The following is a 27527-nucleotide window of genomic DNA, read 5'->3' as shown; positions in this document are numbered from 1 at the left end:
GCTTCCCAGCCCGAGTGGTCACTTCTGACTTCAGGACAGTCATCAGTATGCTTTCTTCAGCCAGAAATCCTCTGAAATTGTCTCTGCATCTTCTCAGGATATACTCAGAACTCTACCGCTGTCTGGAATAGAGGTTAGGGTTCCCAGAACTGGGTAATCTTTCTGAGCTATAAAACCATACTTTATAGTCCTTTAAGATCCTTATTTTCATGAATAACTTAGGTATTTTGTTTTAAACTGCCAGAAGGACATCACTACTCTACATTATCTAGTTTTTTCTACAGACTCGCAGAGGCTTTTGTAGACTTATCCAATGTTTTTAAACCCTGAGTAAAGATCCTAAAATAGTTCCATGTCCTGTTGCAATATTTATACATTTATTCTACTTCTATATTGTTTCTTTTTACTTCTTATGCAGCTCCAATTCTAGAGCCTATTATGTGTTTTACAAACTATTTTTCTTTTCTATCCATTTTCTGGAGTGCATTCAGCTTGTGAACACCTATAAGGAACACGAACAAAAAAATCTACTTTAATGTCATGAACAGATTCAGGCTATAGAATGCACACTCTAATGCAGCATCAGATGAGGACATTTTTCTCCATACTGCTTTTATATCACTTGCAAGGTGATTTGTCAAAACAAATACTTTACCACTCTTCTCAATAAGACTTCATATATTCCATGCATGGTGGTTCCCTTCTATTTTTAATGCATCTGGAAACAAAAGATGGTTCAAGTGTCACTATCATGGAATTCACGGTTCCTTCTCCTCTGTGTAAGTGATCAACCACCCATCAGCAGTCCTGCAGGAGTCACTTGTCTTCATGGATGCTTCCATTGCCTGTTCATGTCCTCACTCTGAAGAGGTTTGCCAGGAACGCCTTCTGGAGCCAGAACTGATGTACACATGTAACCTTCCAGCCAATATCCACTTTCAGGGACTCATACCAACACGCCAGGAAAACACAGAGCTCTTTTTTAATTTTTATATATTTATTTATTTTTGTCCCTCTCATCTTTGAACATCATCTTTTTCTGTGCCATGTCTTGAACAGAGCTAAGGGGACTGTGGGTGGCTTGCATTTGTTCCCTGTATGGTCCTGGTGAGGATACTATGGTTTCGGACAGAGCAGCAGCAGGAAGTAGAGATGTGGAGTGCTAGAAGGAGGTTACCCCTTCTCACTCATGAAGAACTGCTTAATACAGCAGATTCATTCCACACATGAGATGCACTCAGTCATCTCTGTCTCCTTCAGACACCCTTATTTCCAGTGATGGTATTTGGAAGTCAAGCTTCTTCTCCTTTGGAATAACCTGTAGTGAGGAAGGTCTTCAGGTGCAGGAAGGAAGTTCCATTTTGCTAAGGAGAAAAAGGACAAAACTGTAGTTGGTGCTTCTCTAGTTTCCAGGCAATCTTCTCCATCATATATAACTCTAATAATCGCCCCTTCAGAGGGCACTAGGCAGTATTCCGCCTCTGAAGGCTCCACCTCAGGAGTAAGACTGGGTGTTTGACTTTGCCTTAGAGCACGGATTCACAAGAATTCAAAATAATTTACATACATTATGGAAATATTCCACTAGAGCTAAAACAGATTATAATGAGTTCAGATGAATTTAAACTCTTACCTTTCAGAGAGGAGACATCCCTTTTTTCTTTGTGAATCTCAAAGTGAAGGGCCACAAGGGGCTGATTTCCAACTTCCTTCCAACTCCTACACTCCACACTGGCTCTTACTCCTGCCACGCAAGGCAGTGAGCTTCTTGTTTTATAATCTCCACAGGTTCCAGCGAGAGTCCACTCCACCCAGACTTTTAAGGCCTAGTTAGGAGGACAGGAACTTGTCCTCCAACCTGTGGAGCAAAATTCAACAAGAAGAAGCCCACAAGGAAGGCACTGATTTTCCCTATCCCCAGCCCCCTCTCAGGAAAGTGGCTTCCTGCCTTGAAGGCAGAAGCACATGTAGCTGTTGCATCTGAGAGCTGTGCCTGGCTCTGTGCATGACTCAAAATCATCTGGCACCACGGGCATTCTACATTAAACAGTGTTGTGTCATTTTCGGAGATGACTTAGAGGAGGCACAATACAGGTTTCAATATTTGAACATGAAAATGTAAACATTTTATTTTGTGCTAAAATGAAACAACTTCTCAATCCAAAACATGTCCATCTTTCAGCCACTTTCTGAGTTATTCTTTAGGCCTCCCATAGGCTATGGGAGACTCCTCCGAAACTGAGAGGCTATCAGACAATATTTATGCCTGTGGTTCTGATCTTCAGAAGCAGCTCAGAGCTAGGAGAGGAGAAAATTGGAAGGTAATCCTATCAGGCTTTGATGTGGAAGCCCATAGGCCTGCAGAATGAAATGCTCTGGGAGGTGTGTAAATAGCTCTGGCTTCTGGGAGCAAAGTCTGGGCCAAAGGACTGGGGTCTGTGATAGCATGAGACACTTTTGGTCAAGTGCCTGAAGCCACATGGGACTCCCATGTTTCTGTGCTGTAGATGTAAATCCATTTGCACCCTGACATCTTGGGATGAAAAGTAAATAGGGTACCAAAGGGAAGAAGAAAGAGGAAAGAATAGTGCTGAGGACTGGACATAACCTTGGGGCAGAGTCAGAGCCAGAAAGGTGACCTCAGATCACATGTTATTAAGTACAGTTTACAGTTCATCTCAATTCCAATTATTGTGATCTAATTTATCCACTCCCAAGGGAATTTCTAAAGCCATCCAAAAGTAATAACAATAATCCACTGTGTTAATGGAGTCCTGGTAAACAGGGCTAATTCCTCACACTGACCGTAAATATGAGCATTCACCACAAAGTGCAATAATTGTCTTGTACTAACACTCGAATGTCAAATTTGCTTGAACGTCATCTGCATTTCTCGTGGGGGAGGTGCTTGTGGGTTTTTTGTGTGTGTGGTAAAATATACATAACATAAAATTTAGCATTTTAACTATTATTTTTAAGTGTACATACAGTTCAGTGCCATTAAGTACATTTACATTGCTGTATAACCATCACCACCATCCATGTCCAGAACCTCTTCATCACCCCAAACTGAAAACTGTATTATTTTTCACACAGTCTGTGAGCTACCCCAGACCCCAAAACACAAGGAATCTGCCTGTGCTTCACATTCAGCCCTGGGGAGAATTCTAAGATACAACATGATATGGCATTTTAAGATTTACAAATTGTTCTTCTTTAATGCACACATGACTTATATGCCTCCTGCAAAAGGGAGAAGAGCAAGGCTCAGAGAGGGGGACAGACTTGCTCAAACACAACAGTGACAATAGATGGGAAACGAGCTAGGCTTCCAGTGCACATCCCACTGCACCTCATCACCGCTAACACTAAGGAGGAAGAAGAGAAGGCCCCGCCTAAGTGGTGCTTGACAAGATCCTCCAAGGGCAGAGCTGTGTCTTGCCCCACCCTCTACTTTATGGGTTCTCACTGCTTTGAGGACAGAGAGCCAGAGCTGTCTGGGGACCCAGAAAAAAAAAGGGTGGGGGGAGTTCTCATTCACATCATTCATTACAAAAGCCAATTGGGGTAGTTTAGTACTTTCTCTCCTCTCCTTCCCTTGCATCAAAGCAAACCCACACCCCATCCACTTTTTTTACAAGATCACCATAATAACACCCTCTTCCAGCCCTCTTTCCAGCACACACCTCCTCTATTTCTGATGATCATTTTAACCAAGTTTCTCCTGCATAAAAATGGAAGCAAGCAACAGACTCCACCTCGTGTGATCTCTCCTTCCTGCACCTCACAGGGGTGGCACTGGCCATGACCTGACCCCACTGTGTTGGTTTACTAGGGCTGCCACAACAAATTACCACAAAATAGATGGCTTAAAACGACAGAAATGTATTCTCCCACAGTTCAAGACAGAAGTCCAAAATCAAGGTGTCAGCAGTGCCATGCCAGCCTTCCCACCTAAGGCTCTAGGGAAGATCCTTCATTGCCTGCTGTTAGTTTCTAGTAGGTCCTGACAATCCCTGGCATTCCTGGGCTTGAAGCTACATCACTCTTCTCTGTCTCCACCTTCACAGGACCCTCTTCTATATGTGTCCTCTGCTCTTCTTATAAGAACATCATCCATTGGATTTAGAGTCCACCCTAATCCAGTATGACCCCACCCTACCTTAACTAACCACATCTGCAAGGACTCTATTTCCAAATAAGGTCATATTCTGAGGTTTCAGATAGACATGAACTTTCAGAAGACACTTATTCAACCCCCATTAACCTATCTTTCATCTTTAAGATGTGTTAAATACAATTTCTTGTTTTCTTTGGAGTTTTTTGGGTTTTACCTTCAGTACCTGTTTCATTTAAATCCTACTCTTGACCACTTTGTTGAAAACCAGTCTGAGGCATCTGCCTCCATTCCCCCTACCCCATTAAACATCTCCAGACCTCACTTTAAAATGGGTGCCTGGACACCAGGTCAAGAAAGAAATAATAGTAAGTTGCCCAGAAGGGTTCATTATTTCATCTCTCCCCATTCACCCAAGAAGCAATGTGTGCTCACCTCACATTCAGTATTGCGCTGGGGGCTAAGGTGTTCCTGCCCTCAAAGGGCTTAGTGCATGTAAGAGAAGTGAGCTACTGCATAGCTAGATGACCCGAGAAAGTGAAAGAATCAAATACTGAAGGATAGAGTAGATGACACAGATGGAGCAGCAAATGACACGGGACAACCTGGGGAAAGGCACGAAGATACAAATAACCCTGGAGTCTTCTGGGGACTGTGAACAGAACACATCTGACTACACAATGGGCTTTGCTGCAGAGAGTAGGCTGGATCAATGACACGGTTGTGAAGATTACTGTGGGTGGATATGTACCTGATCCTATAGGGCCTTCAGTCCAGGCCAAGAGGACCCATTAATGGTTTCGAAGCAATTGGGAAGTTTGACTAAGTGGTGTTCAGGGAAGCCAGAGCTAGCTGGGTGTGGATGATGGACTGGGAGGAGTAGAAAGTTGGCAAGAAAGCCCTGGCTGGGAGCCCAGTTAAGAAGACAGGCTCCAGGGCCAGAGCTTTATTCCTCCACTAGCAGTGAATCCCCATCCATTGCAGTAACCTTCCGTCAGACTCTGCAATCAATACAGCCATCCTGACATGGCTGGGGGCAGGGCACCTGGCTGGCCTCCAGCCCTCCCTTCCCATTAACATGATGAGTTGCAGAGGGCATGTCAGGCAGAGCTTTCAGTGAATTCCAGGAATGGAGATCCCCTTCAGACAAAATCCCTGAAGAGAAGCTCAAGAGTGCTTTGCAAATCAACACACAAACACCTCTTATGTACAATGGTCTGTCCAGAGAGGACAGAATCACGATCTCAGCTCAGATCCTGTTTCTTCCCACTGTTGCACTTCCCTAGGACTGGTGCTAGCATTTATGAGGTAACAAAGTGACCTGAGCTCAGGTACTATTTTGCAGCAGAGGACACCATATAGGTGATTATTGTCTGCGATAACATTGGGATCTTCCCAAGAAGGTGGACCGTCTTCCCCATAAGGCTCCCTCTATCAGGGCCCTTCCTATCACCAGAAACAAAGCCTAGGGGAGGTTGTAACACACCCCATATTCTCTGTCCTCCTCATTCACCCACAAACTCCCCTGCTTAACACCTTAAGGAGCAGAGGGAGAAGTGGAGGTGACATGGAGGGGGCAGGAGCAAACCAGAATATGGTGGGCAGAATAATTTCTTAGGTCCACAAGGTACATCTCTGATCCATCTGCCTTAGGCCTTCCTGGAGAAATACAAGCAGAAGAAGGGAGATCCAAAGATCAGGAGGATGGTTGACTCCTTTGGCTTCCCTTCTCCTTAAGAAAAGCTTTGTATACCATCACGGGAAGCTTCCACTGGCCCCATACCACCGCCATCCTTGCAGGCTGTAGACCAGCCCAGAGCAACAGGCATCAGGAAAGAGCTGTGGAGGGTGGTTGCAGGGGAAAGGGGCAGGCATGGGAATTTCCTGAATGCAGCTAAGGCGCTAGGGGAGAAAAGTCACACTCTCCACTTCCACCTGCTATTAAACTGGAAGTTCGAGCTTTGCTAGAAATAGATGGTACACAGGACAGGAGTCCAAAGGAAAATAACCATCCTCCAGATTGTTTTCCCTTTTTTAGCAATCAATCTAATTTGAAAGACATAACAACTTCCACCCCCTTTATTTCTGAAGAGAGATGCAAACAGGTGATCTATTTGTACTAAAATTAACTCCCTCTATGTGTAACTTCTTGATGATATTCATATATTGAATCTGACTCACACTTTTGATGTGGAAAGGTTTTATTAACATAACTACTTATCCCAGCCCACTCCCACTGGGATTCGTGGCTCTTGCCCAAAGTACATTTTGGCTATTTCTATGTTACCTTAAATTCTGGCACAGATTAATGTTTCATGACAATCACATTCACAGATTCTATGAGAAATTCCTGGCTGTCCCTAGGTAACAATAATGAAGCGAAATTGAAAGTAAGAAGCAGCTTTGTCTACACAAGCAAGGACGCCTAGATTGCAGAGTCTGGAGACCCGGGATATTATCACAGCACTGTGATCCAGTCACTTGTGTCCTCAGAGTCTCAGGCTCCTCATCTGTAGAATGAGCTTGCTGGCCTCACACAGTTCTCAGTTCTCTTCCAGCTCTGACTTCCTGTGATTGTAAAAGACATTTAAAAATATCTCCAGGGAAAGAAATCTCACATTATTTAGTCGTGAGAAGATTGAACTAATGATATCTAATATCTCTGGGTTCTAAAAGTCTGTTATTCTATTATATACAATGGTTTTTTAATGTGTAAAGATTAGTAAAAAAAAAATTTTTTATTTAAACAAACAGAAGACTCCTTTTTTAATGCCCAGTTTAAAGGACAGAGTTAAAGAGCCTAAAATGAAATCTCCAGCCATTCTGTGTTCACACACAGAGAAAGTGGGTGGATGAGATCAAAGCTATACAACATCTGGAGTGGCAAAGACTACTGTTAACTGGGTTGTCTGCTGATTGAAACAAGACATGACAATTACGGGACATTATACAACAGTCCTAACTCCATGTCACTGCTAGACCTTTTGCCATTAGGCACAGAAGGAAGCCAAGATCCCAACATATGGATGGCATTATGTGAAAAAAAATCCATTGTCTCTTGACAAAGTCACAGCTAAGTGGCAGACCCTGGAGCATCAGAACAGCATCTCAAGATACGTAAGAACTTGGGTGAGGCAACCAGGGCTTCAGCAGGTGGCCAGTTTGGATGTTACTATGCAAAAACTGCTCTCCAGGTTGAAGTCATCCTAGTTAACAGGCCCTAGATTAGTTCAAGTAACAATGGAGATAAAGAGGGGTGTACAATATAGGGACAGACAGGTGAGATTCATCCATATACTCAGCTAAATCTGGCCATGGCAGGGAAAGAGAGATGGATGAGAGGTGAGGTTAGGCAATCAATCATCAGAAAGGTTTTGTCAGGCCCCAAATTTAAGCAGAGACTGTCACTTAACACAGTGGGAAATAAACTAAGTCCTCAAGGGCTGGGAAAAGATCTTCAGTGCTAGTATACAGAAGATGCTCAACTGTACATGTTGATCAAATGGAAACTTACAAAAGAAGCTACTGCTTCATTGTTCACTGAACAATATTTCCCATTCATGGCAGCTCAGACTGCCAGGTCAGCTGCAAGAGAGGGAAATGGGAATGAATGAGGGGTAGCTATCTAAGCTTAAAGGTGCCTGGACTAGGTTCATGTCCCCTGGAAGGAGAAATGAACTTCATCAACCACCCTGGGTACCACTGATGGAAAGGAGCTGTGGGCTGGGGATCTATCAAAGAGCCAATGTCCTCCATAGTCTAAGTTGGAAAAGGGGTACTCATCTATCTGAAGAAATACCCCTTACCCAGCTGCCTTAACATCTTAGAAAACCTAAAAGATTTCAGGTTGCTGGAAGTAGTCGGACACAAACCAAAGGCCCTCCACAGAGTCATTAAATTAAGCAAGTAATTAAAGGGTCTGGGGGTCTAATTCCTGAGCACTAAGACCAGGCAGATGTGATGAACCCCAAGAATAGGCACCAGCTAAGCCTGTTTTCAAAGAAAGCATTCCCTTATTATGAGAACTAGCATTAGATAAAATAATGATTGTTTTCAGTTCAATCTTGTGAGAATTTATACATAATTTGAAAGTAGGTATTACATTCCTTTAAACTCCATTTCTTATGGCATATCCATCTTCTAATACTGTCCAATAGAGAGGACAGTATTCTGTTAGAGTTATTTTATTTGGAGCAGCATATCTAACTAAATACAGTCTGAGTCAGTGGGTTTTATATCTGGAAAATTTCTGGAGCCCTGATCTGCCCTGGCCTCTCTTAGTCATCCACGCCTGTGTCAAGGGTTGAGCTAGCCACTTAATGCAATCAAACTCAAGGTAGTACCAATTTCTTGGCAGCACCTCCAAATTTTAATGCTTGAAAATACACTCACACATATATGGTCACTTGGTTTATGACAGGGTGACACTACAGTGCTGTGGGGGTAGGATGGTCTTTTAAACAAATGACTCTAAGCCAACTAGATGGCAAAACAGGAAGAAAAAAGAAGAGTCTTTCCCTCACCATACAGGAAAAGCACTTTCAAATGGATTATCAATCTAAATGTGAAAAGTAAAACAGCAAAGTTTTTTCAGTACAAAATTTAGAGTAGACAAAGATTTCTTAAACAGGTCACCAAAATAAAGCACTAAGCATAAAAGAAAATATTTTATAGACTGGACTACATTAAAAGTATTAATATACCATTAATACCCAACAAAATACACCATGAAGAGCATGAAGAGGCAAGCCATAGACTGGAAGAAGATATTAACACTATACATATTCAAAGGATTCATATCCAGAATATATAAAGAACTCCTACAAGTTAATAAGAAAAATGCAGATAATTCAATAGCAAAGATAAGGCAGAACAACTAAAGGTTCACTTTACAAAAGGACAGCCATCCAAATGGTCAATAAACATATGAAAATGTTCTTGACTTCATTCACCATCCAAGAAATACAAATACAAAACAAAACCCACCCATAAAGTGGCATCACCACATACCTACCAGAAGAGCTGAAATGGAAAAGACAAATAATACCAACTATTAGCAAAAATGTGGAGCAACTGGAAGTATCCCCCCTGCTAGTGGAGATATAAATTGTTACAACTACTTTGGAAAACTATTTGGCAGTATTTAATGAAAGCTAAACATACTCTTACCCTAGTGTTTGCTAATTACCCTCTTAGATATATACTCTACAATACTGGATGCAAGTAGTCATCAACAGATCTACACAGAGCAGCTTTATTCATAATAGCCCCAAACTGGAAACAACCCAACACTCAAATACCTTATACAGTAAAATGAATTAATAAATAAATCGCAGCATAAAATCAGTACACTATTACATAGCAATGAAAGTGACATATATTTGTTACAGTCAACATGGATTAATCTCACACAGGTAATGTTGGAAAAAAGAAGACAGTATATACTTGACAAAATAGTACATACATGAAGATTCCATTTCTATAAAGTTTCAAAACAGGCAAACTAATCTTAAGATGCTGGAAGTCACCCTAGAGATTGCCCTTGATGGGAGGGCCTGGTAAATGGAAAGGGACACTGGGGGGGCCAGTGTTCTGGAATAATGTTCTATTTCTTGATCTGTACACTAGTTATTCAAGTGTGTTCACTAAGTAAAAATTCACTGAGCTTAGGATTTATGTACTTTTCTGTACGTATGTTATACTTCAGTAAAAAGTTTACAATATGAAAATATAAATGCAAATTAGATTTAAGACAGAAAGTCTTTGTGGGGGAAAAAAATCCATGAAAACTGACTTGCAAATCCAAACCTATTAAATGACAGCAAGATTAAGACTTTTAATTGTTCAGATTTTTCTGTTCTAAAATGAAAATTTGCTTTTTAATTTAACATCTATGCCCCACTCTCAAAAAGAATTGGAAGCCACAGCCTTATTTACTGAATAAATACACACTAGAGAGGCCTTTTAGTCTTCACTGGAAGCTTCTAGGACATCAAAATTGTTCAATTTTGCTTGGTTTACTTTTACTTTTTTTCCCATGTTAATATATGGGTTTTTAAAAATGCAATTTTTCTTGGCTAACACCCTCTAATAAAGATTAACAACCCTATTATTTACATAGCCAGCAAGCAAACTCAACTGAGCCAAACACAGTCTATCCAATCAGTCTTCGGAAGGCTTCAGCCAGTGGCTATCGTTCGGGTCTAACAGGCTCGTGCTCACTGGAAAGGGAAGATTGGGAGCAATTATCTCAGTAATCCAGGCCAAGAAACACAGCCATGCTATTCAGGAGAAAGGGGGGCTGGCGGGGGGGAGGAGGGGAGGCATTGTGCACAGAGACCAAACCTGCTCCAGTGAAACAGAGCCTGGCCAGCCAGAAGGAGCTCGTGGTTTCCTACCTAGATGTGTGCACTGGCTTCCACCCCTTCTGGAGGAAAGCTTTTCCAGGAGATGGGGTCGTTCTCTTTCACTCACTGAACTTATATTTGTACAATGCCTCTGGTTTACAAAGTTTCCTAGATACAAATATGAGTCTCTCGCTCATCCTAAAAAGAAGAGAGAGGAGTTATTACAACCCCCTTTTTGCTTGTGAAAGAACTGAGACTCAGACAGCTGAGGGATTCCTCACAGCCCCAGCAATGGTAAGTCCACAGCAAGAACAAAGCACATTCAGGCACCGTGCTCTGACTCCTGTACCATGAGGTCTCCTGGCTCCCCTCCAAGCCTGCTTATGACAATGAGAACACAATCCGAAGGCCTAAAAAAAAGTTAGTCTAGGATTATTAGACACTGGGCTGCAGGCAAGCTGGAAACTGTACCCCAGCCCATGGATAGTGTTCACACCTTCAGGATCATACATTCAGAGGCACTGAGAGAAGAAAGCAGGCATGGGTAGGAGCCAGGACTAGGGGCAATTAGCTATTGAATGTGACAATGGTCAGAATGCCTCAGTCTGACTCTATTATAGAAAAGTCATCAGCAATGGTAGAAACGTGTCATCTGGGCAGGCTTTTCTGCAGATAGAGAACTGACACCTGTGGGTTTGAAACATACAAGATATAGTTCTGAAATCTATCCATGAATATGATAGGTTTCGGTTCTGCTAGAGATGGTATATTGTGAGTACCAAACAGCATAAAGAGCAGTAACTTTAGAGTCCAGTAGATTTGGCTTTGAATTCCATCTCTCTTTTTCATTTGATATGCATCCCAGAACAAGTTACTCTGCTCTGATGAGCTTCAGTTTCCTTGACCATAAAATAGCAATGATAATACCTGTGCATCAGAATCATTGTGAAAATTTTTGAAATAATATATGTAAAGTTCCTGTATGTAGTGAGCAATAAATATTACTTCCTTTCCCTCCTCCATACATTAAAAAAAATGTTTTCTTTTTGTTTTTTAAAATATATGCTACAAACAGTTTGCATCTTCCTTGGCAGCTAGAATAAAATAAAAACATAAATCATCTAAATTCATACCTTACAGGATAATCATATATGAACAGATAATAACCTAAGATGGCCCAATTTAAGAACCTTGACCTATTTTTTTTTTTTTCTTTTTCACCTGGAAGCTATCTGATTAACTCAGTGCCTGCTTCATTCCTGCTTCATTTCCTGGAATAGAAATTGCAATAATCTTCTCCTTAATTCCAATCTAAGTGATTAACATGACAAAAACATGTCAGCTGTAGTCAGAATCCAGTCCCATGATTTTCTCTAGGACTGATGTTGCCAAATTCTGCCTGGAAGAAAAGATGAGTGTCTGATTGCCAGGTTAAGTCCAGACGTTGCTCTGGACAAATTCCACAGGTTACACAGAGAAGCTGAGAGAGTCTTACATCTGACTACCTACGACTTTCCTCTTAAAAAGCAAAAACAATCTTTTCAAAATCTGCAGGTGTTCTTCCACAAAAATCTTTTGCTGTGACTTCACACTCTATGAATACCCTCTACCCATAAACTGATCTTCCCACCCAACTGTCCTATTTCTATCCATGCCTGCATGTTCTCAGAATCAAGAAACTGGAAGGACTTCCATTAAAGCCATTATTCCCAATGTCAAATACACACACACACACACACACACACACACACACACACACACACACGAATCATTTCTACTGCATCATGATGGTCTTCTAGTATAGAGGAGCTGACTACTTCCCTGCTGCATTATTCCCATTCTCGGTCAAGTTCTTCCATAAATCCAGCTGGGATGTTTCCCCTTATGTCTTCATCCCATCCACTAATTCTAGTTCTGTCCTCAAGAGCAATGCAAATAGCAAAGGGACATAGATCAATCTCGCTTTTCTTCCACATTGAAGGCCCAGCAATATGGAAGACAACTATTATGTTTATATGCACATTTTCTGCTCTAAATCAACAGTCAATTCAAAAAACATCTGTTGAAGGTCAACTATGTGCCTCACATAGTTTAGGTGCTAAGACAGGAGAACTAAATAACATATGGCATCTTCATACAAGATGGTCACACTTGTCCCTAAGAACTCTGGATGCGACCTGGCTTCCAGACTACTCACCCTCTTGCTCCTCCAGATACACTATGGCTTGTTGATGCCTCTCTTCAAGCTTGGTACCCAGAATGTGGGAGAAAATATAGATGGGAGCATTGTGCTCCTTGGTATTTACCCAAAGGAGCTAAAACCTATGTCTACCCAAAAACTTGCACATGAACGTTTATAGCTTTATTCAAAATTGCCAAAACTTGTAAGCAACCAATCTTTTAGTTGGTGAGCAGATAAACAAATTTATCCAGACAATGGAATATTATTCAGTGCTAAAAAGAAATGAGCTGTTAAGCCATGAAAATATATGGAGGAATCCTAAAAGCATATTGCTAAGTGAAAGAAGTCAACCTGAAAAGACTACATACTGTATGATTCCAACTATGTGACATTCTGGAAAAGGTTAAACCATGGAGACAATAAAAAGATCACTAGTTACCAGGTGTTAGCAGGAGGGAGGGATGAAAAGGCAGAACACAGGGGATTTTTAGGGCAGTGAAACTACTGTGTATAATACCATAATGGTGGATACATATCATACCTTTGTCCAACCCATGGAATGTACAACAGTGAACCCTAATGTAAACTATGGACTTTGGGTGATTATGACACGTCAATGTAGGTTCATCAATTATCACAAATGTACCACTCTGGTCGGGATGCTGACAATGGGGGAGGCTGTGTATTGTATGTGGGGGAGCGGGGCTGGGTATAAAAGGGAAATCTCTGTATCCTTCTCTCCATTTTTTAGTCAATCTAAAACTGCTCTAAAAAAAAGTCTTTTAAAGAAATTAATAGAAAAAAGTGGATGAGTGAGTCTGTAGATTACACCAACATCAATTTCCTGGGTTTGATACTGTACTAATAGTGGGAGATGCTGGGCAAAGGGTGCACAGGAGTTCCCTGTATGTTTCTTTGCACTCTCCTATGAATCTCTATTTCAAAATTAAAAGTTTAGAAATAAGTGGATGGATGAGCTCCCACTGACAAAAGCTGCTAATGGGACAGTTCAAAGACTAATAAAAGACCCAAACCAGGATGGATTCACCTACTGAAATACCTCTGGAAATGAGCACCAAGGAGAAGAGAGAAGACTGTCAGAAAAAGGTCCACACCTTGCCCTCCCTAGGAGGTAGGGCATCCTTCTGGAAGGACAACCCTGACCTCTGAGATTGGAATTTGCAGGGCCTTCTCATTCCTATTCTTGGGACATCTGGATGGGCAGAGTCTGTGATCCATGCTCCTTGGCATGTGGAGGGGCTATGTGGAGTGGGGGTGGGGGGTCATGAATCATCAGGCTCCAGAGTCCAACACACCTTTCTTTAAAATGCAGTCCTATCACTCACCAGCAGCAGTGGCCTGAGCATATTATTTTCCTTCTTCAGCCCTCCACAAAACAGAGACAGAGAAGAGTACTATTATCACACAGGATTATGAGAGGAGGCAATAAAATAATTCATACAAAGCACATATATAGCTCCAGCAGCTACCAAAAACTTAAAACATTCATGGTCTGAGAGTCTTCTGCATGAGTAAGGTCTAGTTTTCAGGACACACTCTTACTCCCTTTGTAACATCAGATAGAACTTCTACCCTTCTCCCACTTGCTGGTACCTCTCTAGTTTGCCATGACATCTCAGATGTCCAGCTACCCCAACCAGTGCTTTTTAAATCTTATTCAGTAAAGAACTAGTTTGGTTTTTGTTTTTTCTTTCATTTCTTATTCCAATCTGTCACAGACTGGTACTTTCATAAGATACAATAAAAATGAATTACTAGAGAAACATGATTTTATTTTATTATTTTTTATTTTTTTAATTTATTTATTTATTTTGAAAGAGACAGACACAGTGTGAATGGAGAAAGGGCAAAGAGAGAGGGAGGGAGAGAATCCCAAGCATGCTCTGTGCTGTCAGTGTAGAGCCCAATGTGGAGTTTGAACTCACAAAACTGTGAGATCATAACCTGAGCTCAAATGGAGAGCTGGATGCTTTACTGACCAAGCCACCCAGGTGCCCCTCACATACTATATTTTTAGATTTATCAGTCTGATATGTATCATTAATTCCTTTACCTTGCTGAGTAATATTCCATTGTCATTTTAAAAACAAAATATAAGTCCCTTTAAAAATGTTTTAGATTCAGACAAAATTACTCTGGGAAATTGGTATAAAAGTTTATAAATGCTTCCTTTCAATTTCTTTACTTCTCATTACTGACTGTATAACAAACAGTTGACAGAGCTGGGCCATGGACTGCACCTCAGGTAGCACCTGTCTGGTACCTCCTTTCTCCAAGCTCCTTAATGGCTTTAGTCACAAGTGAGTACTTTAAAATCTCTATTTTTTATATCAATTTAGATTCCCAAGCTATATTGCATGCTCTCTGGGTCATGTCCACTATGCCAAGGGTAGGACAGGTAGTTCACAGGGGCTCAAATCCTTGCTGATAATCCAAATATTAAACAGGCATATTAGTTACTTTTACTTTTTCATGATTTAGACAACCTGATTGCACATTTGTGAAAACTTGCCTAATGAACACATTTTGTGCCTTTAGCATCCTTCCCTATTTGCCTTCCATCTATTTCTGTTTATGTCATTTTCACCACCTGCTTTAACTCCATTTAACTGAAATGCACCAGATATAGTCACTGTTTCTCTTCCACCGAGGGACAAGACAGGATAAATCACATAAAATCCCATTCATCAGAAAATCTGGCTCTGGCTCACCAAATAAACATTCAAGGAAATGGAGTGCTTATACTAATTTACTTCCAGGGGATACTGTTAATCTCACCTCTGTGTCTCTCTAATGCCAGGCACGTGATAGCTGCTCAATAAGCATTCGTGTAAACTGGCCATAGAGTGCTGGCTGTATCTCAGTGACCGCAGGTCATATTTTCAGTCATGTCACTCAGAAGGCAAGGGTAGCCATGACCAGAAAAGAGCAATGAGTGGCAGAGTTACAGGAAGGAGCCTCGGGCTCATTTAGTCCAGTGACTTTCTATCCTGGATACACAGTGGAATCAGCTGGGAACTTAAATACCCAGGCCTGCCTCCCAGACCCAGAAATGTTTTTTTATGTAATTTTTCTGGGGTGAAACCTGAGCATCACCATTTTTCAGATTCTATAGGTAATTCCAATGTGCGGCTAGGATGAAAAGGCACTGGTTTGGAATGCCCTCACATCCACACTGGTGTTTAGCAAATGTTCCTTACATGTTGACTGAGTGAATGGTTCAACCAATGGATCAATCCATTGATCAATCTAATTTGATCCAACTGGATCTAAATCCATTGATCTATCCAATTATCAGAATGAGTCTGCAGTAAATGTGGACACTTTTGACTCCTGTCTCCTCAGACCCCTCACCTCTGGTGTACGTCTTCTCCCAAGGTCCAGCCTCAAACTCCAGCCAGAAAACACCCCTCTTCCATTCTCTTGCTGGTTGGGGGGTGTGGGGGGGGGCTTTTTCTGGATCACTGGCCTTAAGAGAGCTCATCCTCACCTTTTTCAAGCAGGAAACTCCCAAGCTTTCTCAAATACACACCCAGAAGGCCCCCATGAATACCACTGGTCTCAACTCATACAGGATGGGAACATGTTATCTCATCTATTTTGTGTTTATTTAATGGTTGTTCTTCGATTGTTTTTCTGGCAGTCCATGGGTCCAGGATGCTATCTCAGACAACAGACTTCCAGAGTACAGAGGCCTGAGAACACTTAGTACAAAGTGACTGGTTTGTAAAAGGTCTAGTAAATGGATGTTGCTGTTATACTGCTATAGAGAGGCAAGGTAGGCGGGCAGCATGTGAAGTGACCAGGAAGAGGAGGAAGCAATGTGGTGTGCACATGTGGTGTGGTCTGGAAGGGAAGATGAGATGCTGGCTGCTCACTGTGGGCAGGCACAGGTGACACACGTGATTAGGCACTGCCCACCACCCCATCTCAAGGGGCAGGGAACAGCTAGCCATACCAAGTTCTTCACCAGGAATGTGTGCCTGGGGCTGCCACAGCTTCTGACCTCTGGTTGCTCCCTAAGCAGCTGCCACTGCTGACACTATTTTTAGCTGAACAGCAGCCTCTTCCCAGCCTCCTCTTCTCTAGCTTATTTCCATGACCCCAGAGAAGCCCCTGAACTTTCATCCTGCCTCTGGACCCTGAACCTCCCACTCCCCCTTGAGGCTTACACTAGGTCATCTTGCAATGTTGTTTTGTGGGGATGTTTGGAAGGAAATGAATACAGGGCAACTGGGAAGTCAGTTGTGAAATCCGACACTTATCTTTTAAACCAGGAAAAATCAAAAAGGAAATGCATTAGGTCCAGGGAGAGCATTCCCTCTGGCCCCCGAAAGCAGATACCTCCTGGGTCCCACTTTCTCTACAGGGTCTGCATATTGATGGCATCCCGTCACTAGCACTGACAACAAGCATTTTCTGGTATGTTTCTGTCTTCTCACTAAAAATGGGAAAGAAAATTTGCACTAATATGGGCACCCCTGTTTCCTGACACTCTATTAGACTCTATTCATGGTTTTTCTCATATAAATCTTACAATCCATGAGCTAAGTGAAAGGACCCACCCAGGGTCACACAACCTGTAGTTAGCAGAGCTGGGATTCAAACCTAGTACTTTGTGACTTCAAAACTTACCCCTGAAAACAAGAGTGATCTATCCCCAGCCCTTTAGACTGTGAGCTTTCCAAGGCAGGAAGCCCCATTACACTGGTACCTCCCACTGGGCTCCTTAAATCCTGTGGATTGACTGAACCACCAGCTTCCAGAAAAGAAAGAGGAAAACATACTTGCCATCCACATGCCAGTAAAATATGAAGAAATACATGCCTTCTTGCCCTCCACCACCTTCTTAGCTGACTGGAGGAAAAAAAAAAAAAAGGAGATAGGTGTCCAGCCAAAAGTGTTCAGACCATTCCAGAGTGAGTGATAACCTTTCCCAGTCCCAGAAGCACCTCTCAACTTCAGGGATTCTGAGAAAACAATTCATTCACTCATCACCCAGCAGATATTTACTGAACACCTACTATATGCCAAGAACCATACTAGCTGTTGGGGATAGCAAACAAAGGAGTCATTTTCTGTCCTCATAAAGCTAGTAGTATAGGAGGAACAATGCTGGGTTTCAGAGGCATTTGTGGGGTAGTGACATCTCCCGACGCACTACCTTAAATTTAGAGCTCAGGCAGTTTTGTGGGAGGAGGAGAAGTAAAGGAAACCAAACTCGTTGCTATGCAACCAGGATGATATATTCTTAGCCAGAGCAGGCAGAGCAGCAGCATGGTGCAGGGAGTGGGTGGGGGGAGGAGAAGTGGGGAAGGAGGAGGCCCAGGAGTACCGAATGGGAGGCTCGTTGTGCACCACCGCTGCACACACAGGCTTCCTCCCTGGAGCAGGTAACAACTGGACACTGCACAGAATCATGCTCACCAGAGGTAATCAGAATATTGTGGGGACAGCCCCGGGAACCACCGAGAGAAGGCCTCCTGCCCAGCTGCAAAAATCCTCGTTCTTGGGCCTGAAATTAACCTACCATTATTAAATCCAGGTCTGTACTGAATACCAAAAAGGGACAAAGAACAGCATAAAGCTGGGCGTGCTTCTGGCCTGGGGAAACATACAGTTCATCAGGGGAGTAAGACATACATGCATAAACACAGCATCAACAAGTACTTATTAAGTACCTCCTCCATGTGTCTTCTGCAAAGTGCAGGACACTGTGGTGCTGAGGAAGGGCTCATGCTGGTGGGTCAGAGCATGCAGACCACAGATAGCATGGTGCTGACAGACAACTAGGGGGACTCAGGCCTGAGAGCTAGACCTGGCTTGGCCACACATGGGCTCAGCACAACCTGTGGCAAGGCTCTCTGGGCCTCAGTCTCTGGATCTCTGAAATGAGCAGTTTTTATACACCTGAGTCCCTGACACTATAAATGCTACAGGACTGCAGAGATAGCAGAATTGAGTATCAAATGGAATACTCAGGAAACGCCATATGGAAGAGGGAGAAATTGAGGATGTAGTGGGGGAAGGAGTCTAATCTTTTTGGAAGGTCTATTGTGTACCTCTACCTGAGGATAAAGAATAGTTTCCCCGGGGCACATGGGTGGCTCAGTCCCTTAAGTGTCCCACCCTTAATTTCAGCTTAGGCCATGATTTCAAGGTCGTGAGATCAAGCCCTGAGTTAATTTCAGCTTAGGCCATGATTTCAAGGTCGTGAGATCAAGCCTGAACCTCAGGCTCAGCACTGCCTGAGGTTGCTTAAGATCCTCTCTCTCTCCCTAGCCCTCTACCCCTCCCACAAGAGCTCTCTCTCAAAAAAAAAAAAAAAAAAAAAAAAAAATAGTTCCCCCATTTTCAGAGTTGAAGAAGCCTAGCCTCAAGGAGGTTAACTAACTTACTCATAACCACACAGCTGGTAAATAGTAGATGCAAGATTCAAACCCAGGCCCACCTGGCTCCATGGTCTGTGCACTTTGCACTGGATCACACTGCTTCTCTAAGACAGTAAGACTTGGATCAGAATTGGGTATAAGAAGAACTGCAGGAAGTAACAGGGGCAAAGACACTGATAGGCTGAAAAATTGCTAGGGTTAATAAGGGAAGGTTCCTGGGGATAAGAACAGAGCTGTGAGTGTGAGGAGGGTGCAGTGAATAGAAAGAATGAAAACCTGGCAGTCCCTGGCCAACCCTCTGCATTGCGCTAAATGCTATGGAAAAGAAAATGGTATATTAAACAGTCCTTGCCCTGAATTAATTTGCAACCAGGGTGATAAAATGTGAAAATTAACAATTAGTGAAATGTTACAAAAATTGTCAAAGAAGGCATACAAAAATAAATCATAGCACAGTTTAAATGCGGGAAGTGTTGCTTCTGATTTTGGTGGGCACAGGAGATTCTGTGTAGAAAGGGGACTAGAGGCAGGCCTTAAAGGATTCAGGGGGAGGATTGGGGGGGGGGGGTGGAAAGGAGACAGTGAGGGCATGTGGGGCAGGAAAAATCTCATCCATAGGAGAAAAAGCAGGAAACATGCTTTGTGGAAGACCATTTCACTTAGAAGAGCTGGTGGGAAACACTATAGACCAGTTGGGTTGTGTGAGACAATAGGGGCCAGGCTAAGGGAATGAAGGGTCCAATCCTTGACCAGAAGGCTATGAGAAACCACTGGCTGTGCTCGGGCAGGGGAGTTTAAGAAAAGGAAAGCAGCAGTGCTCAGAGAGCCAGAGAAGGGGACTGATAGGCATGGGACGAGAAGGGTCCCAACTAGGGGATGGTGCTGAGGATGGCAAGCAAGGACTAGTCTCCCAATTATTTCAAGGATGAACATGAAAGTCCTTGTGACTGGGGAACAGGAGAAGGAGGAATCAAAAGTAATCTAACTTCAAACCAAGAGAATCAGAGTCCCATATTCAGAACTAGAGAAGCCTAGCAAAAAATAAAATTGGGGGAAAGGGTGATTATCAGGTTGATCAGTTTCACATTAGACATTCTGCCTAAGGTTCCTCTAAGATATTCAACTGAAAAAATGATGAATCACAAACTCAGGAAAAGGAAACCTGAAGCTGGGGGGAGGGCATGAGGGGTCACCATTCACCCAGGGTGAGACAGCCCTCGGCTGCTCCCTAAGCCCCCAGGGAAGGCAAGTCAGCTGCTCAGTGAGTTAGGAACTGTATGTCCTGATAAGAGAAGAGAATGGAAACAGAATCCCTGAGCCAACATTTAATTATTCCCATCAATAGAGCAAGAGAGGCCCTCAAACAGGGTCAAGCCCAGAAGAATCTAGTACACTTCCCTCCCCAAGAAGGACTTCTTTCTGTGCTCTAGTGAGGGATCACAGCCTTGCCAGGAACAGAAGATCACAGGGAACCTTGTCCAGCATTTTGGTACACAGACACAGGATAAGACTCTGGAGTCAGAACAATGTGGGGACAAATGACAGTTGCTCCACCTAAGTGTACATGGGCTGGCTGTCCACCCTGTCTGAAAAGTAAATAAGACAAGTGTCTTAGTGTCAGGTACCTGGCATAATGTAGGGCATACAGATGGCATGAGTTAAATGTTAGTTCCCTTCAGCTCCACCTGAGAGCAGGCCTTTTCATTCCCATCCAGTTGTCAATGATATAGTTTTTCCATTAATACTACTCAGAAGACCCAGTTAGTTATACGCTCTGAGATAGCACAAAAAATGTCAATTTCCTCTTCCACCTGCCAAATGTTGCATGTTTCCCCTGGAGCTGGGTTTGGGGAACCATGAACTAAATTCCATCCTCATGATAAAATCTGACAGACTTAAAGCAGAAGGGGGGCGGATATAACTGCTTTTCTGTAAATACAGCTCAGGGTTCCCAAAGTATCAACTCCACCTGATTGTCAATGGCAATTGAAATTCTATCATTAGAGATCTACTTCTTCAGTTTAACATTCTTCTTTTAAATATCAAATTCTCCCATGAGGAAAGCTCATTGAGCTATTACCAGTCAATCATAAGTTACAAAACGTACATTAATTTATTAGCTGCCTGAGAGAGCAAGAATTCTGATGCTTTGGAGAGGAGGAAGGGGTCATTTTGGAGCTGGATCACTGATCCTATTTGGGGAGACTGAAGTGAGCTAGAAACCAGAGGGTAAAGGGACCTAAAAGAGCAAGCTCACAGCTTCACCAGGATCTACCTTGATCACTGAATGAGAGGGGTCATAAAAGAGATAACCTGCTGGCTGGAAGTACCAGGTGACAATGTGGGACCCTGAGGGTATAAAATGAGAGTCAGCAAGACAGTACCTCCCTGCACTTCCCAGTAGCAGAAAGGCAGCAAAGCACCATAGAAAAGCCATCTCCACTGCCCACAGAACCAAAATAAAAGGGATCACGGGACACCAGGAGAGAATGAGGTTGGAGCCAGGAACCAGTCCCAGATAATGCAAAAATTCTCAGCTATGCTTTCCTTGCCCCCACTACTCTCCTGAAACTGTTCCTTCAGAGATGACCCCTGATGTCCTAACATTCAAACCCCAGGGTTCTACCTACCTACCTCCTCAGCAGATTAAAAGCCAATGCCCACACCTTCCTTGAAACCCCTGTGTGAGGGAATCCCAGGCACCTTGGTGTGACCACTCTCACTTTCCTTCTCACTGAGACCCAGGCTCTGCCTTGCTCCTCTCTGCACTCACCCCCTTGTTCCTAACAAGGCAGAGGAGCCATAGCCCAGCAGTTCTCAGCAAAGCAGGAAAGAGTCACTCCAAAGAGTCTCTACCATACAGAGCCTAGCATATGGCTGGTACATAATAAATTACAGATGTAATAGAGACAGTTATGCATTTCAAATGCTGGCCAAATTATGGGTCAGAAGGATCCCATCATAGGAAGCCACAGAAGGTACAGCTCTTGGTTGTATTTCTGAGGAAGCTCCACTTATTCAACATTGACACCTGGACTTAGACACACAAACACCTATTCAGCATATTTTCTCCAAAGAACAACCTAAAAGGGTGCTATCAACCTCATGGCCCTTTGCCTCCTCAGTATTCTGGTCTCCTATATCTAAGGAGGCGTTCTTACAGAAGACTGCATCATCACAGGAAAAGGTCCCATGGATGGAATCTGAGAGGAGAGAGCTTCTCTGATACACAGGGACTCTCCTCGTCAGAGCCAGCTTCCCCAGACCCTCCTACTGCAGGCCCTCTAGCATCCTCCCTGACCCTGGCCTTGCCCAAGATGCACCAACTATTTCTGCAATGAACTATTTCTGCCATCCCACATCTGATTATATGTACCATGACACAAACATCAGAGAACAACATCAGAGAACACCACACTCCTAAACTTTGGGCCTCATCACCCCACTGTCTTCCCTTTCCTTCCAGCAGAAATGCCATGGCAACGATGCCATGCTCTCCCCCACCAAGTGGGAGCTCTCTAAGGACCAAAGCAATGGTGAAAAGCCACACATTGGACCTTGATTCTTCCTCCCTCTGTACCTACCACTTCCCTTCAGCACCCAGCAGGACACTCTGCCCATGAGGTCACCCCTGTTCATGCCAGTGACTGAATGATGCATAGAACTAAGAGGCCCCAGGGGTATCACCGAAGGGAGAGATGTAACTACAGGGGAAAAGGTGGAAGGAGAGATGGCAGACAGGGAGGAAATGGAGGATACCTCTGTGACCTCAGCAGTTTCTGACATATGCTATCTTAGCCACCCTTTATATCTTTGGCCCTGGCCCTGATCACTGAGATTCACCCTTTCATCTGCTCCTCCATCTCTGCCCATTGAGTGTGAAACACTGAGATTTGTCAGATATTCTGAGCACCAGAACCCATGCAAGAAAGTTGCCAAGGCAACAGAACACTCCTCTCTGGTATAAATACTCACGGGTGATACCCCTGGTGGAGTAGAGCACAAACACCTCCCCCTCCTCCTTTAGTCAGATCTGGCAGACTTCAAAGTTAGGGGAGCCATGACTGGTTTTAGCAGGGGGAGTGGCACAAGGAGGTTCCTCCAGACCAGCTAAGTCACTGTCTAATGGACAATCCAGCAGGGAGAGAGGACGTTGCAGTTCTGATTAAATGTTTAGCTCTCACTGGGCCCAGGGGTGGGCATGGAGGCCCAGGGAAGGCTGGAAGGGTGGAAGCAGCATGAACTTTGGTTGGGGGAGGACACTCCTGAAGCCACAGTACCAGGACAGGCCCTGCAAACCCTGAGATGCCAGCCTGCTGGGGCCACTAAGAGATGTTGGAAACGTATGCTCTGCCTAGGGCTGCTCTGACCTCCCCTCTCTTCTTTTTCCTTCTTTTTTCCCCCTACATCTTAATGTTTATGCCTCTTTCAGATGTCTAGTGGTTGGCCCAAGGTCTGAAGGTACCTGTGTGCACACAAACACATCACAGACACCCAGGAAAAGAGTTTGTTTCCACACATGGGCATTCAGGTCACAACAGGGCAAATTACCTCTGGGCCTGTGTAGGGCAATTCTTACTCTGAAAGCAGACACAGGTGGGCTGGGACAGAAATAGGCGAGACAGCAGGCACAGGCACTCTGGTTACTTTTCCTGAACCAGAATCAGTTAAGACCACACACTAGGGCCAGCAGAAGAGGGCTCACCACACGAAAAGATACATGTTTGCTGATGTTTTCATAGCTTCTTTCATATACACAGATGGAGGCTTGGTCACCCTTGTCCCCATTGCTCACAGACCACAGCCCAGGCAAAGGGAGAGAGGACCGGGAGCACAAAGCAGGATCCAGAAAGATGATCTACTGTTGCCCAAACTTTCATGACCGACTCTGACTTCAGGCATAAACTCTACTAAGTTCACGCTTCCCAGGGTCACTAACAGCCATAGCCAACACCCTTTAGAGTCCAGAGGAAAAGAAAGAAAAGGCAAATGCCCCCGCCCAGCTTGGCAGTGCCATTCTCCTCAGGCAGAGGCCACTGAAGGGCTGGTCATGGGCAGGGCTTGATTCAATGTCTTCTGTTGGGGTCAAAGGCCAGGCTGGTCAGGCCCTGGGAGCTGCCAGAGCATGTTTGAGAATCAGCAGAGTAATGCTGCATTTAGAAAGACAGAGGCTGAGCCACTGAGACTGAGAAAGCCCAAGGGCTTATCTTCTTTGGGAAGACAAGACTCCTCCATTCCTGGAGAAGTGTCTATGGCTCTCACACCATGAACACCACCTCTCCCAGCAATAAGTGAAGCACATCTGGGCGGAGAAAGGAAGGATGGCCTTGGTGCAGCCAGCAGTGGAGGGTCCTCACTCAATGAGCTCCAGAGTAGGCAGGAAATATGCAAAGTGGCTATCTGGCCCATAGCCATGCTACCAGCGCTCAATGATCACCTCAATGCCCATGATGAGGTTCTCAGGGTTGAAGGAGATCTCAGTGTCCTTGGCTGCCTGGTAGTCATATAGGGTCTGAGCACAGAGCCTTTTTCCATTCAGCCCCATGGTCCACACGCTCAGAGCCACCATCTCAGTGCTGCAGCATTGGGGCCTCTTCCGTCTGTACCACACACAGCAGAGTGCTAGGTACTGATTCCTAATGGAGATCTACCCTGGGCCTTGATGAGGCTTGGGTCAGCCCTTTGCCGAGGTGGGTCTCTGGTTGGGTGAGCTGCTTCTGCAGGAAGGGACTCCTCAGTTCACCTGGCTGGGGGCTGGAGACAGACGTGGTGGACATGGCCTTTTCCTTCTGCTTGAAAATCCTCCATGCATGTGCTGGCTGCTTACACACAGGCTCCTGTTCCTCTCTATTCCTTGAAACTACTTCCTGCTGCTCACACTTCCCCTGGGGTCCAGCCTCACCGCCTTGTTCCTCCCGATAGCACTGCTCCTGGAGGGAGGCCTCACACAGCTCCTGCTCCCGGTGCTCCTGCTCCAGTGGCTGCCACTTCTCCTCTTCCCGCCACTTGTCCAGCCTGTGAGTCTTCTCCTCCTCCTCCTCCTCCTCCTCCTCCTCCTCCTCCTCCTCCTCCTCCTCCTCCTCCTCTCCTCCACCTCTTCTTCCTCCTCTTCCTCCTCTGCTTTGGCCCAGAAGCTGTCTTTGCTGGCTCAGATATAAGACATGGTATTGATCTTCTGGTACACAGAACCCACAGGGGCCTGGGGGCCCATGTCCTGGAAATGGCAACTCTCCCCATGGAAGGCGCGGTTGGCACCTGAGGCCCTGGTTATCTTGTGTATTATGCACTCAGGCTCCATGTCCTCCTTGGCCCTCACATTGACTGTCACATGGGCCCCCTTCAGAAAGCTGGCCACAGTGCTGACATGGTTGGCACATGCTCCCGCACATCATTCACACCTTCACCTGTTCAGTTGATGAGGACAAATTTGGGCAAGCCAGAGTTGGGGTCCTTCACCCTGCAGAAGGCATATATCACCTTCCCACTGTTGAGCTCCTCCACCATCTCCTCCAGGTCCCCCTCGCCAGTGCCAGCCACATGGATGTCATTGCTGTTACCCTCATAGGTAAAGACAGCTCAGTCAGTCAGGAACTCTTGGTGACCACTCACATGTAGGCCTCCTGCATCACCAGCCTGCTCTGGCTCAGGTTTGTAGCCATGGCGAGCCCCATGGTCCCCCACATCACCGCCATTCTGACCTCTCTTATTTTCCATACTTCTTCCCAGACCCACTAAAATACAAATTGCACAAGAAACAATGCTAGAATCAAGCGTCCATGTCCCAGTGCTGTTCCAGGAAGACTGTGCCCTTCACCCCTGCCCTAAGCTAACAGCATTCCATTCACATGTCCATCTCATCCATCCCCTGCATCCAACCCACACCCAGAGCATCATATTTTTGCCCATTCCCTTCCCTAGATCCCAGTCCTCCCAACTGTAAAAAGTAGTAGAGGGGAGCTTTCCTGTCCTCCCTCCAACTCCAAAATTTCTGGAAAACCAAAAAGATGAAATTTTGTGTGTGAGGACTCCTTGGAGAAACTCTTCTAAGAAGTAGTCAGTACCAGCAGCCCTACTGTCAAAGTTAGGGGGCCCCAGGAGGGTCCCCAAGTGTCCCAGTTCTCATGCTTTGAGGGCGGAATAGAACAACAATCCAGAACAAGGATCTTACATTCATTTCCCCTTACCATCCACATCCTCACCATCACTCCCCACAAATCTCCATTATACCTAGCCTAAGCTACTCATACATTAGGAGCCACATCCCAACATCACTCTGTCCATTATCACTGCCCATCTCACACTCACTCAGCCTGCAGGACCAGTGGACTCAGCCTTCCCAAAGCTTTCCACAGGCGCACAGCCCAAAGGACTCCTCCCCCAATTCTTGAAGACCCATCTGCACCAATTATGTGACATATCATACTCCGCATTTTATTATTTATTTTTTGGAGGCCCCACACAGCATTTAGAACAATGTTGTGCACCTAGCAAGCACTAAATGAAGATTTGTTTTAGGGTGGATTTTTAAAAATCATTCATTGTTCAACAAAACCTGGTAACATAAGTCTCCAGGTGTCCAAGACATCCCTCCAGAAGGAGAAGGGAACTCCCCACATCTTCTGCTGCATTTGCCGACATACCTCTCCTCCCCCTCTTCTAAACACCATATTCCTGCTCTGGCCTGAAACATCCTTTCCAGTTCCAGTTACCCAGACTGTCACAGCTGCTCTACCCCAACAAACCTTTCCCTTACTCAGGATGGCTCAGGACCCCACTCCTCAACCTCTGACATCACTAAACCATCTTCTGAATTTCCTGTGGAGCACAAACAAGGTGGAATTTGTTAAAGCAGATTCAACAAGCCCTGTATAACAAACACTCTGGGATGTGCACATCCGTGACCATCTTTTGTCAGGTCACACCTTGCATCAGCAACCTGTGTCCTGGCTTAGGACTCTAGGACCTCTTAGTTGCCTCGAACCTCCACTCAGAATTTCTGAACATGCAACAGCCACTAGGCTTTCTGGCAAGAAACTGGTATTGTCTCTCCCTGTGAGGAAACTCTAAAGACTGCTGCATTCTACCCTCCTCTCAGAGGTAAAGCAGACACGAGGGCCACCTCATTTGTCCTTCCAGGTTCCCTGACAGTAGGCCTAGAATCATAGTAAGAGGGCAGGCTTTGCTACCAATCAAGCCAGGGTTCAAATCCTTGGACAACTTGGTGTGTACCCAGTTCAATCAGCATCCACTGAGTGCATACACTTGTTCCAAGGGATCAGGGGCTCTTACAGAATTAGTCCTTAGACCACCACTATCAGCAGCAGCAGCAGCAATGCCTGGAAACTTGTTAGAAACGCACATTCTTGGGTCAACCTCAGACCTGCTGAATCAGAAACTCTGAGAATGGGGCCAGCAACTTGTGTTTTAACAAACTCTCCAACTCATTCTGCAACACACTCAAATTTGAT

The 27527-nt window shown here is 44.4% G+C and overlaps 1 protein-coding gene and 1 pseudogene across 7 annotated transcripts in view; both read right to left on the bottom strand.

The window, feature by feature from the left end:
• KALRN (kalirin RhoGEF kinase) overlaps window positions 1–27527 on the bottom strand; it is a 669312-nt gene that overhangs the window by 541653 nt on the left and 100132 nt on the right. The gene's annotated exons all lie outside the window — the stretch shown is intronic.
• LOC128777259 (drebrin-like protein) lies at window positions 20972–27139 on the bottom strand (annotated as a pseudogene).

This window comes from Panthera pardus, unplaced genomic scaffold (assembly GCF_024362965.1).
Source record: "Panthera pardus isolate Hobbes unplaced genomic scaffold, ASM2436296v1 HiC_scaffold_16, whole genome shotgun sequence".
NCBI classification, from domain to species: Eukaryota; Metazoa; Chordata; class Mammalia; order Carnivora; family Felidae; genus Panthera; species Panthera pardus.
This window is presented reverse-complemented; position numbering and strand designations above follow the sequence as displayed.